The sequence below is a fragment of the Colius striatus genome, chromosome 1 (assembly GCF_028858725.1).
Source record: "Colius striatus isolate bColStr4 chromosome 1, bColStr4.1.hap1, whole genome shotgun sequence".
NCBI lineage: Eukaryota > Metazoa > Chordata > Aves > Coliiformes > Coliidae > Colius > Colius striatus.
In genome coordinates, this window is record NC_084759.1 from 115,667,643 (window position 1) to 115,681,120 (window position 13,478).

Sequence of the window (13,478 nt, forward strand, 5' to 3'; positions counted from 1 at the left end):
ATTATTCTAGGGCATAAAGTATTGATTCCAAACTACAATTGCCGGTTTCAACCTTAAAATGTCACCTCGCTTACCTTTTCACAAAGTGAGATTCTTCAGCTTTTACAGCAACAATCCCTCCTGTTACATGAAAAGTATAGTAGCACTTAACAACAATTGGACATGAATCTATTAAATTACAATGGAACTTTTTTAGCTTTGCAAATTACAGCCAAATTAATACCAACTGAGTTCTCTATGAACCATGAATGCAAAAGGATTTTTTTTCCCCCCAATGATTAACCACCTTTTGTAAAATGTAGCCATTCAGTGCATGCAAATTTCCTGTCTCACAGATCAAACGTGAATTAGAGCACTAGGAGGCTGGCTTATATGAATAAGCTTAGACAGTACTAATTATAAACTAACATACTATAATTAAACATAAATTGTGCAACTCCTTTAATGCAATATGGATGACCCTTTTAAATGTGTTTGGCAAGAACAGAATTCTTTATCTCTGTCATTACATTTTGATGTGGGACAATTTTATCATTAAATATGAATTAGAAAGATTAGAAACTTTCTGAATCTATGGGTGAAATCTACTCAGGGCTTTGAGTGTATGAAAGACTAAGTCTCTGCAACATCTATGCTTCAGGCACACAGCAACTAAAGCAGGATTAAAACCTCAAAGTCACCAGTATCCCTCCACAGTACAATGGAAGTATAAGGTGTCTCAAGCTGGTCAGAGACTCACATCCTGCATAGGAAAGAAAATTTAAATTTGTTCAGTGGGAACCTTGTCAGTGCAGGTATCCCCTCCTCAGCCCTCCTGTCCTTGTAGCACATCAGTCAGGCTGGCACAAAGGGTGCTTCTCCTTCTTTGGGATTCAGCTCAGAGTGTCCTTAGTGGTACGTATCTCCAAAGTTTCAAAGCACTGAACAATACTTTCTTTTAAACATGGAAGCAAGAAGAGATAGATTTTCCATTACTCTTCCTACCATTTTCAACTTTCCTCTAAGCATTAGGTTTTTTAAAAACTCCCTGACAGCTGAGAAATGAATTCTCTCTTTAGCCCGCAAGGGCTCCAACTTTGACTGTAAAATAGTCATAGATTATCAAATGTTACTTCCAGGAGTAATACTAAGTACACCTTTTCCTTGACTTGAAATCAGTTGAAGAGGTTGTCTTCTGTCTTTATGAATTCTACATTTTTCTCAAAACACAGACAGCACTTGAAAGGAAGGACAAACCCCACTTTTAGCCTCAAATACAGTGTAGCCTACAGGTTGATACTGGGATTTAAATCATCAGGCAAAGAAAGAAGCAGAATTCATAAAAAATGTAGGGTACTGGAATGAATGTATTTCTATCAGACAGCAGAAGTTGAAATGTATGGATTAAAACCAAACTAAACATTTCTTCTGTGTTTATAATGCACAACACAAAAAACACTTTATGTAACTTTAAAGCACTTTCCTTGCTCTTATTCTAACCCACATGGAAGCTGTGGCAAAACTGGCATTTCTAGTCAGCTTTCCTGTATTTCATAAGTTCTGGAGATTCACTGCTGCTAGAAGAGAAAATTAGAAAAATCCAACTGGATAAAGGATGATGGACAAACAGATGCCAAGTCTGAAGCATCATTTCCTTAGTTAATGTGATTAAAAGAGACATTTCCCTCAAAAGTATAGAAGTCTAATTGTGGCTGATGATTTCCCCTGCTTCAAGATCATTAAAAAAAAAAAAAATCTTATCACATTGAGAGGGCAAAGAAGCCACAGAAAGCAAAGCAAAATAATTAAAGCATCATGGAAGAGTGAAGTGTTGTTAGGACTTAATCTTAGCAACATCCTTCCTTCCCTTCCTTTTAAAGGTCCTCCAAAGCTCTGTAAAAAAGAAAACCTTACCTTGCAGGACAAGGACAGGGACAAATGCTATTCTTCATGTTTTTTCTTTGTATATGTTGCTTGTCCTTACATTTCAGAGTCAATAAAACAATTCACCCTTGCAGACATAAACTTGTTTTGTGAATTATCCATTAAGCATTTACTAAATTAATTTTTCTGTTTCTATTTAGCACATTAATATATCTGCAGGCCAATAGAACTTTATCATTCCAGTGCTGCCTTTTTCCTGCTTTTTATCAAAATTAAAAAACCACCAATACTTCTGTTTTCAATATACGCCATTACAGAAACAAAATGAGATTTGCAAAATTACTACATGGATAAAGTTAATGCATGCAATGCACACATAAAACAGTCTACATTTTACCATCTCTAAATCCCACATGTTGTTATAATCAATTTAATGTAACAGTAAGGCCACTGGTGCTGAACTATCTGCATCATTAATTCCTAGTAAACAGGGAAAATTGAGAAATGTGAATCACAGACAAAAAGTTATCTTTTTCTTCCCTATAAAGTTCAATGATTTATGCTTTAATTGGAAAATCTTAGAATGTAGAGATTCAAAACCTACAGAGATCAAAGATTTTCTATTCCAGAGACCTTGCTTTACATTTAGTAAAACATTTCTTGTTCATTGTCAGTTTTGCTCTGCAACAGGACAACAGAGGCTTTGTTGTACTTTAATCTTGGTTGCCTACAAGACTCAATCCCACATATGAAGATCTGTGCACCTCAACTTTCCATTTGCAAAAAAAAATGTAGCCAAGATGAAGTGTTTTCCAGATACAACTCAAACCCTGAACAGAAGATTTCTAACTATCACAGCAATACTCATTTTAATTCATTCTCATTAAAAACTATGATTCTTTAGAAAGAGACAGTGACTGTTTTCTCACACAAGGCCACAAAGAATAAAGAGGATTTATACAGAGGCCTCTCAAATGTGTCAGACACTGGGTATTACTTCTGATCTGTCCTGGATTTAGCGCAGTTGTCCTGAGACTTCAGGACAGAGTGAGACGTGCCTGCCCGTGGTTTGTCTGCTGCTGCATGAGGCGATACCAGACCACCTTGTCCCTGTCCATCCCTAGAAGAAACTATTCTGTTTTGCACGGCTCCTGCTTTCTTGAAGGATCTGAATAGCAAAAGACAGATTAAGCACTACTAATTGCTCCTCAACAGAAGTGAAAAGTCAGGGAGCTGAAAGAAGTTTCTATCACTGTCCCGCTGCAGCTTGAATATTACAGCAGTTTTCTCAGCAGGTGGGATAGTGAGGAAATGATGGGGATAAACTCAGAAGACGAGGGTTTTTAGAGTGCTTGGAAACAGCAAGGACAGCTGGAAAGTAGAGGAATCTGACAAAACTATGGAGAAAAAGAAGAAAAGTAATTTGAAAATGGGCAGAAGGTTAGTTAATTGGGAGAATGGGAGGGGGAGTAGAGGAGGAGACTGGATATTAATAGATTAGGAACAGCTTAGTACGATCTGCAGGGATGAGAGGGTTACAAAATAAACTGATTTGGAGGACAGAATTAATCAATGAGTTTGTGGTACTATTCAGTTTTAAAATGCTTACTCATGCCAAAAGAAAGACTCAAAATCTCAGAGGATGAAATCAGTTTTTATGGATAAATTCTTTCATGATGCCACACTACATAAATTATTTACTGGACAGTTTACTATTAAACAATTAAATGTTACATGACTTCATTATTTTTATTTGAAAACTGAAGACTGAAATTTTCAGTTTGGATCCAAAGTCAAGGGAGAAAAAGCCTAAGCTACAGCTATTACACCAGTAGCAAGCAAACGAGAATTTTACTGCTGTCCTCTCACCAGCCCAAAAAAATCTCTCCTCTGGTCTCAAAATTAGGCTGTTTGTTTGTTTGAGGGCTTGAATTCTGCAGTTGAGCATACCTTAACCTCACTGGAAAGGTAATCAAAGCAGCATCATTACAAAGAAAAAGAGGGAATTCCACACAAACAGAGAAATAACAGTAAAACAAAAATACTGTTAAAAATAAGAGATTTGCAGAGGTCTGTTGCAGTTCCACTGAAATTACTGCCAAGACTGATGATATTTTTATTCCATTAGTAAAACTAGCTAACTAAATAGGGATACAAATTCCTTCTCCTCTTCCCCAAAGGCAGCAAGAAAAATTGAGGTCCAGGTTCAGAGACAATGGCTGAAAGAAAATTAACAGCCCCTGCCAGTGAGGGGAGACCAGTCAATTATTATAGTAAAGACTCCCCTAGAACTTCCCTAGCAATGTTTCCTACATATCAAATACTGCTTTATGTCAGGGTCATCTGTGAGAAAGTAGTTACAATAGCTAAAATCTACGGTAGTCATAGAGACAAGATAGAGCATCAGAAATAGCATTGTAAAATAGATTTTAAAGGGATTTAGAAAGAGAGAGGAAGAAAGAGAGGATGCCCTGCGTATACAAGAAAACACATATTGGTTTCTGGTGCTGTATGATATGAATTCCTCCCAGTAGCCAAATATATCTTGGAAAAGAGTGGCTCAATCATTTCTTCATTGTAACCAGACCTCTCATGTCTTTGTAGTCCAACAAAGCTAAGCAAAGCCTTACAAGAAGGAAGAAAATACAATCTCTATTTCAGAGAAGTTACATATGAACCAGAGAGGCTGGAATACTTTTGGTAGTTCACCAAGATTTGCATCACAGTTGCAGGAGAAAGAATTGAATGCAGGCTAGATCACAGAAGCAGATCAAATACAGTCATTAAAGGAGAATATGCAGACATAGCTACTCACTTTTCTACAAAGCACCACGCAGCTGAAACACATAGCAATACCTAAGTATTGCTTGTGCAAATAAGCAGTTGTTAAAAAGGTGTGCAACTGAACAAAGGCAGTGAAAAGAGACCACATAGCTCCAATAGGATTGTGCCAGGATAGCCTCTATATTAAGCTGAAATGCACATTATGAGGCATTTTAGGCAGTGAATTGCATGTGTGATTCTGATCCTGATCATCTCAGGAAAAAGAATATTTAGGCTTGGATCTCCCTATGATGGTTTTTACAAACATTTTCTAAAGGCATTTATTGTCTTGTATCATTTGAGTGGAAGGGGTTGAGTAAGCTATAGTCTTTCCAGTTTTCATGAATCACGTCAGTTAGTACTGTTGCCTAATACACTATATGGGGGGGAGAGAACCACTCAAAATTTAAAAAGTTATGACAGACAGGAAATCTCTTCACTCCTAACTTGTGAGACGATTATTCTGATCCTCCTGAAAAATTAGAGAACTCAGGATTAATATCTTTTGTTTAATTGACATTTTGCTATAAATAAGCAAAAAGGTTTTCAGCAGTATGAGAATTTAAAGTAAATGGAGTTGTGTCTATGGAGGAGTACAATCAAGATTATATTTTCCTTGTTGACTGTTTCTTTAAAAGGGAAGCAAAAAACCTACAAACAAAAAAGACAACACAAAACACTACTCTATAAAAACAATAAACAATTTCTCTCATATTCTTGTCTGCAGATATGTAGATTTTGGCAGCAAAACTTGTTTGTACTCGATAAAAACAAAATTCAGCAGAGAAAATCAATTTGATATTTGTGTCCTGAAAATAGATTTTCTCAGTTTGCCTCCTAAATATGGTTTAGCAGAATGCTGGCTTGGAAAAATACTCAGGTGATGAGCCATGAATCACAAACATTGGACCATCAAGTTGGCAGACCTCACCTTCCAGCTCCTTTCCCAGCAGGGAAACTGCAGCCTTAAAGTGGGTGTCCAGGCTTCCTGAACACCCAATGAAAGGGTTTGGGGACCTCAGGATGAGATTCAACAGTCCAAGTGTACTGAGGGGAAGGCTGCCTGGAAGTCACATCCAATTTCCCTGATCGGGAGAGAACTCTGTCATCGTTTTGCCCAGCTGGCAATGAAGTACCATGACAGTTTCTTGCTCACTGCCTCTCATCCACCTCCACCCTCATTAGGATGGTGGAGGTCCTAGTGAGGTAGAAGGTAAAAAAGATAAGCAAGGTTGCTGTGGATTGAGACAAGGGTAGGGAGGGCTCGTTGCCAATTACAGTGTCAGGCAAAACAGACTCCAATACTCAGAGAGGAAAGTAGGAAAGTTTATTCTACTACCTACAAGAAACAGAATGAAATAAAAGCAAAAAGAGAGTAGGATGATTTAGAAAATTACAACCAGCACTTTAAGATCTCCCTCCCCCATCCCTCCCTTCTTCCCCAGACCAGCTCACTGCTCCTGATAGCTCTACTTCCTTCCCCCTCTACGGCTCAAGGGGGCAGGGAGTGGGGGATGTGGTCAGTCTCTCACAGATGGGCTCTGCTGCTTCTCTCTTCTCAGAAGAGGACGACTCCTGGCATTCTTCTCCTATTCTGATACAGGGTCTCTCCCTCGGGACACAGTCCTTAACGAACTTCTCTGGTGTGGGTTCTTCCCAGCAGCTATGGCTTCTGCCAGTAACAGAGTGCCTCACACAGGACACAGCCTCTTCTGGGCATAATCTTAATGAACTTTGGCATGGGTTCTTCCCCACAGTTACAGCTTCTGTGCATAGGGGGTCCCTCACACAGGACACAGCCTCCTCTAGATACAGTCACTGCCCCTGACTTGAGCTCTTTAATGAAATGCAAACAAATCTCAGCTTCACCAGTCCTCTCTGCAGGATGCAGAGGAGTCTCTGCTCCAGCACACCTCCTTCTCTCTTCCTTCACTGATCTTGGAGTCTGCATGGTTGCTTCTCTCTCTCTTCCCACTGCTTGTACCACCACCAGCCAGAAAAGAAGAAAGGACAGAAGAAAGAAGGAAAAGGAAGCATCCTCCTCTTCCAGCTTCTTCTTAAAAAGTGATTGTGGAGGCATCTAATTGTCTCAGTCCCAGCAGTGGGTCTGGCTCTGAGCTGAGGAGAGTTTCGAACAACTTCTTACAGGAGCTACCTTTACAGCCCCTTCCCCCTTACCAGAAAAGGATGTCCTGTCAAACCATGACAAACTCACAGCTGGTAGTCTCAGCCCTCACTTCACACTACTAGCAATGCTAACAACTTTACCAAAAAATTAGCATTTTCAAAAGTTGCATCAATTGTCATTCTAATGGTGCAGAACAGCCACTGTGAGTATCCTGGCCCAGTATCATTTAGAAAGTCTTGTCTTTTACTATTCTAAAATAAAACTTGCCAAGAGAAGAAGAAACTGACTGAGAGCCCTCCTTGTTTGCTTGAACATTCAGGTCATTAATAATTCTGTTCAAAAACTCATGCTTGGATTTTATTTTTTTTTCTCCTTTAACAAATAACAGTTTAAAAGTTTTACTGGATCAGTGCCCAAAGGTAAAAGAGGCTGTCAAAGCATCTTTCCTCTAAACAGAAGCTATTTGGTTGCTGACAGAGGGACAGAAGGTGTTTGTGTGGTTTAAAAATACCTTTGTGAAACAAATTCAAGAATTTCAATCAGTTAAACAGTTGAACATGTACAAATGTTCAAGTACCCACCCAATGTTCTCTCTTATTTTCTATAAAAATGGAACAGGAATTGTACTTGAAGAAACAAATATCTCTGAACAAATGTCACAAAACATGCCTCAAAATGACCAAAACACATTATTTATCCCTTTCCTCAAAGTAAACCAATATCTAGCATTCTCTTCTGTGCACTGCATATCAGTAATTGGGGGAAAGGACATCAGGACACCCTTATCTGTATGAAAAGAGTTCCAATATGTATTTTATCAGGATATGGATTTAGCAAGTAACACACAAGTGGGTCCTTCTATTAGAGTCTCTTTAAAAAAGAAAAAAAAAACCCTAAAAAAAATAACCAAACCATAAATGTTTATTGCTGCTTTGCTCTAAAGAAAGGAAAAAAGTCCTGTTTCAGACTGTAGTTTTCCTAGGGCTTCTCCTTTTATATGGCTTTCAAACAGCCACTTCTCAACACAGGGAAAGTTACCAAGGAAACCAGGAACGATGGTAAGTCACAGCATTTTTTATTTGTCCCAGGCTAAAGAGGGAAAAGCTCATATTAGTAATATATTTTTATCTCTTTACTCAGCTCTTTCTGGAGGACCATAATGCATAAAAGTGCCTTGTCAAATGACAGGAACTGGACTGGAGACTTTATTCAACCCACTGTTCACTGCTTGAGTTTGGTTCGTCCATATCTACTGTTCTTAACCAGGTACAAATAAGTTTGAAATCCTGTTAACATTGCAGTTTGACACATAATTCTGCCAGATCATAATCTGTCCAAGCATAACGATCTTGCTGAGTGTTACAGGAGTTCAAATCTCTCCAGTGGGATCTTATTGACATTGAATAAGGCTGACAAAGTTTTGGCTAAGTTACACTTATCCATGTCATGACTAGGGAAGAGGATTCTTGTTTTTTTACTCTGAGTTAGCTTTAGGTTTGGTTTCAAGATTCCTTTGTCATTAAAATATAAATCTGCATTTGAGAAAAATCAACAAGCATTTAAACAAACAAGGCCATAAGCACAAGCACAAAATTACATTTTTCTTGAAAGACAGATGACATCTATCTTTCAAGGCTCACCTAAGCCACAGTTATGTAAATAGTACAATAAAACTCAGTGGCAAAAGTTACTCTGTTATGGAGATAAATGGCTAAGTCAATAGTAATAAAATGCCCTCACTAACAAAAATGTCTACTCTTCTGAATTTTGTAAGCACTTTAGCAAAAAAGAAAACCGCCACCCCCAAAAAACACACTCCAAACAAAAAATAAACTACAACCCCCTTGAACCGATGGCTTACTGTTGATAGTCTTATATTCATTAAAACTGACATGTTCCAATCAATATATTCTAACCTCTGTAAATTATCCTTTTTTTCTATAAAAGTAGAAGTTCTCTGGCAGCACTCATGCACTCTTATATGGATTATTTAACACTGTATTTGAACAAGTGATCCTTGCCAAATCCTATGTGTGTGCAAAAAACTGTCCAGAGAAATTTGTGCTAGTACGATTGACGCTGTCCAAATCTATGCCCTGTGCAGGCAGCTATAACTTATTTTAGTCTGACTGAACATCCAGTCTAATAGCTGAGGATATAAAAACTGGACAGACTTGGTTGAAGGTCCTGTACACTCGGATGGAAGTTCCACTGTAAGTGTCTCTCCACAAATAGGATGTGAGTGTATAAAAGCTTAAAGTTGTGTCCCTCTTCTTCCATACAGCTTCTGAAAGATCAAGTATAGGATAAGAAATCCATAAAAGAAATCCATGTTTCAGTTTTAAAGGACCGATAATCTAATTGAGAGTTTTAAAATCTGCCAAGACTTCCTATCAATCTTCCTCTGAAGTAAATCAGATTTTTATAAAAGTGAAATTTGAGATGAAATTGTAAAACGAGCTCTTTGTATTGATGAAATTAAGCTCATTTGTTGCATTTGTATCACTTGAAAAAATCAGTTCCCATGTTATAACTTAAAAGAAAAGGCAAATGAAAGAAAATCAAGTGCTACAAATCCTGTGAGAGGGTAACACTATGTATATCTCTATTCCTTTCCTCTCTGAATCAAGTACTACAGCAATATTATTCTTGATGTCACAAGGTGGTGCTCTTCCTTTCAAGCAATCTTTTTTTCACCTTAAAAATGACTTAACTTTGAGAGAAAAGCACGTGTTTTGAGACTTCTCCATGTACACTGACACTTACTGAAAATGAGAAACATCCATAGTACTTCTTTGGCACAAAGATGTCCAAAAAGAAAGGGTTTTTTATAGGTGGTGTGCATGAAAACTTGGACACGATAATACACCACTTGCAAAAAACTCTTTTATAGCCTTAGGAATCCTGGATTAGTTGAGTGTTTAAAACTTGCAGTTGTGCAGTGTTTTGCAGGAAGTTCAACTTACCTAAATCTTTCAACTTTTTGAAAGTAATGGTCTAATAATTTGAGCACCAAACCTATTCAATCAATAATGCAACCCCTGTGTTGTGTATTTTACACTAAAACTGGCTTATTCTATGCTCCTTCTACTTATTCCAGTTTTACTACAGCAAAGATTTTTGTATAATTGTGTCATGGTTTAGCAAGGAGACACTTTTGCTTGGTAATAGGGGGAGGGGGCTGCGGTGCAAGCCCAGTAAAAATTCTTCAGACTTTCCCCCAGCTCTGAGGTTTGGATTCCCCTCCAGTACGGCTGGGCCAATCTGGCGCCTCTGTCATCACTATTTAAGGACAGGAATTTGAAGTGTGCGAAGGGACACGGAAGGGAAGGGCAAGATGGAAGCGACCACGTGGACCTTGCAGCCAGGAAAATACAGAAAGAGTTATATTGGATCAGAGACATCCTTGTAGCCCGCGATGAGAGAGGCGTGAGAGTTGGAGATGAACAGTTTAAACCCCAACCCAGAGAAGATGAACTGGGGTTGCAGCAGCCCAATGGAGCAGACCGTGCAGGGCTGCCTGGTGCGTTGAAGACCTTAAGCTGGAGAAAGGGAGGACTGGTAAGGAGTACTTCTCCTCAGGAGTGCAATAAGTGGCAAGAGACATCAGGAAAGGACTGAGTGAACCCTCCATTCCCCATCCTTGGCACTGCTTATGGATGGAGAAAGTAATGACTCAGGGCTCCGAGTCTGCAAAGAGTGAACAGGTGAGGGAAAGAAGATCTTAAAGAGCTGGTTGCATTTCCATCATTTGCCCTATTCTATATTATTTTTCCATTGGATATTTCTGTTTGTGTGTTTTAGTTTGAGGCAGACTAAATTAAGTTTCATTTTCTTCCCCAATCTGAGTAGCCTTATCTGTTTTGTCTGGGACCACAAGCAGAAATTAAGCCCTCCCTGTCCTTCAAGAATTCTTAAGTCTGTGGTTCTTAAGTCCAATCATGGTCCTTTGTCCCTGAATGGGCCTAAACCAGGACAAATTACATCAAAGATATCAAGGAAGAGCAAGAGGATTTGATAGCTAGGTATATAGAGCTGTGATTTTTTGGTATCCACTAATGTATTTGGAACTTGGTGGTATTATTTGTTCCCAGAAAATCCTGCAAAAATGACTAGCAGCACAGATGTCCGACTCCATGTCCTGATTTATTGGTCAGATAGGTTACAACTCCAGAACATCTTCTTTCCATCTGTCAATAAACTCATATAAACTCATAATACTGTATCACAGTTCACAGAATAATGGCTTCTTCAGATTTATAATTCTAGAGAAAATTCCATGGCCACAGAAACACAGAATGCCTGAGGCATTAACTATTATCACAGGATCATTTGAGTTGGAAGAGATCTTAACATGTAGTCTAGCATCTATCCAAGATATTAATGATTAATGAACCTCTGAACTAAACTGTAATTGCAAATAATATTGTGTTAAAACACAACAGAGAAAGAAAAAAACTTGCCTTATAAAGTTATAAAGCCAGTGAATGTCTAATATATTAAAATTAAAATATGGCATTAATACATTAACTGATGAGATAGCAAAACATGGGAGCTAGGCCAATACAACAAGAAGCCAACAGAAATAAAGCACTGTCAAAACCCAAGGTCATGACACACAACCAGGGCACTGCAGGTAGGACATACAGCAAGAGATGGCACATAGGAGAAAGCTGCATACGGTGAGGCAGGAAGAGGAGCAGTGCTGACAGAGGACAGGTAAGTTGAAGTCTTTCATTGCCTACCTACACTTGAATTGTTCACATCTACTCCAAACACTTCAAGTAGTCATATATATCAGAAAGCAAGAAAACTACCTATCTTATGCTGAATTATATATAAATTCAGGGTTTTGAGGTGCTCAGCACCTCAGAGAAAGTAAAAACACCCTAGTCCTCAGAGAGGACTAGTTAATGAATATTTTCCTTCTCAAAAAATCCTCTCTTACTTTACTGCTTCTGGGATATGTAATGTCTTCTGCCTATTTATTTCCTCACTCACATGTTAGTTCCTCTCACATTACAAAGGGTCTCCCAGCTAATAAGAAACACCACTGTACAGATCACCAAATGCCTCCCAATTTCCTATTTTCTACTAATTTCCTATTATACTGTTATATATCATCAATCACAGCATCATAGAATGGAAGGGGTTGGAAGGGACTTTAGAGATCATCTAGTCCAACATCCCTGCTAAAGTAGGTTAACCTAGATAAGGTCACATAGGAATGTATCCAGGTGTCTCTTGAAAATCTCCGGAGAAGGAGACTCCACACCCTCCCTGGGCAGCCTGTGCCAGGGCTCTCTCACCCCTCACAGTAAAATAGATTTTCCTTATGTTTAAATGGAACTTTTTGTGTTCCAGCTTACATCTATTACCCCTTGTCTTGTCACTAGATACAATAGAAAAGAATAAGTGAATATCTTTAGCACATTTGAAAATGGAAAGCAAAGGACAGTGTGGGGGAAAAAAAAACGGGGAAAATAACAACCAAAGATGTATTAAAGAGCAGCAAATGCATAGATTGTGTTGGGGGAGTTCATACTTAATAAATTAAAACACTTCTGCTTTCTTATATATAGGGGAGCTGTTTCGCACCTGTGGAAAGATCATTCTCAGCAGAACTGATATCTGACTGAGTTATCCAGTGTGTCTGTAGAATTTAGGAGAGCTCAGCATTTGCATGACAGTCTGCTTCTATCCTGAACAAAACATCTGGGACTCTACACTTTCAACATCTTGAGAAGAACTACACATGAAGCCTGTTGCTTACTAAACTCTAAATTGGATCACCCTATCTCCAAGGCTGACATGGACCATGAAATCCACTCTGCAATCATCACAGGCATTAGAAGAGTTGCATAGTAATCCAGACAAGGAACCCCAGGAACAGATGGGTTTTTTTCTGTATATCTACCAGACATCTCCAGGAAAGCAACATTTTAGGCTTAAAAATTGCTAAAACAGGGGAGGCTTTTCTCCTAACCTCTCACTTATTCAAAGTATTAAAAAGAAAAAAAGTCCTCTAGCATCTGACTATATTTCCATTTCAAATCCCTCAGAAATTCAGGTCCTTAATTTGGCATCTCTGGATGCCTGGAAAAGGCAAAACACATTAGCTCCACCACTCCAAGGGACAGAGTCCTCTTGATGTAAATCCATGTGTTCATTCTGCTTGTGAGGGCTTTGCTGTGGGTGTCCTCGATAACAGCATGTGTCTAGGGGTTGGCAAGGCTGAAAAGGGCATTTTGAAAGAATGAATGCATGGAGGACTGATAAAATTTGGGATCTTTCCCCCTTCAACAAACAATGAAGCAACAGGGATATTGACATAGCTGCCTGAGCAAAGGACAGGAGGCACCGCTGCCAATATTGTTTCCCCTCCGGAGGCAGGTAGAGGAAGAAATGCCTTGGACATAATTAGTTTTGCAGTAGAAAACAAATCAATTGAAAAAGCAAGTTTTCAGTCCTCTGTCTAACACAATAACAGGAAGCATAACATTGATTTTGGTTTGAGGTGGATTGGTCTCTGCCACGTGGTATATATGTGGCTTGCTTTATTTTATTTATTTTTTCCTGTTCAGAAGGTGACACCTTCAAGTGAGTTAAGGCTCTTTACTGAGCCCTTCCTCCATATCTGCTAAAGGTGCACCTACAAAACTTT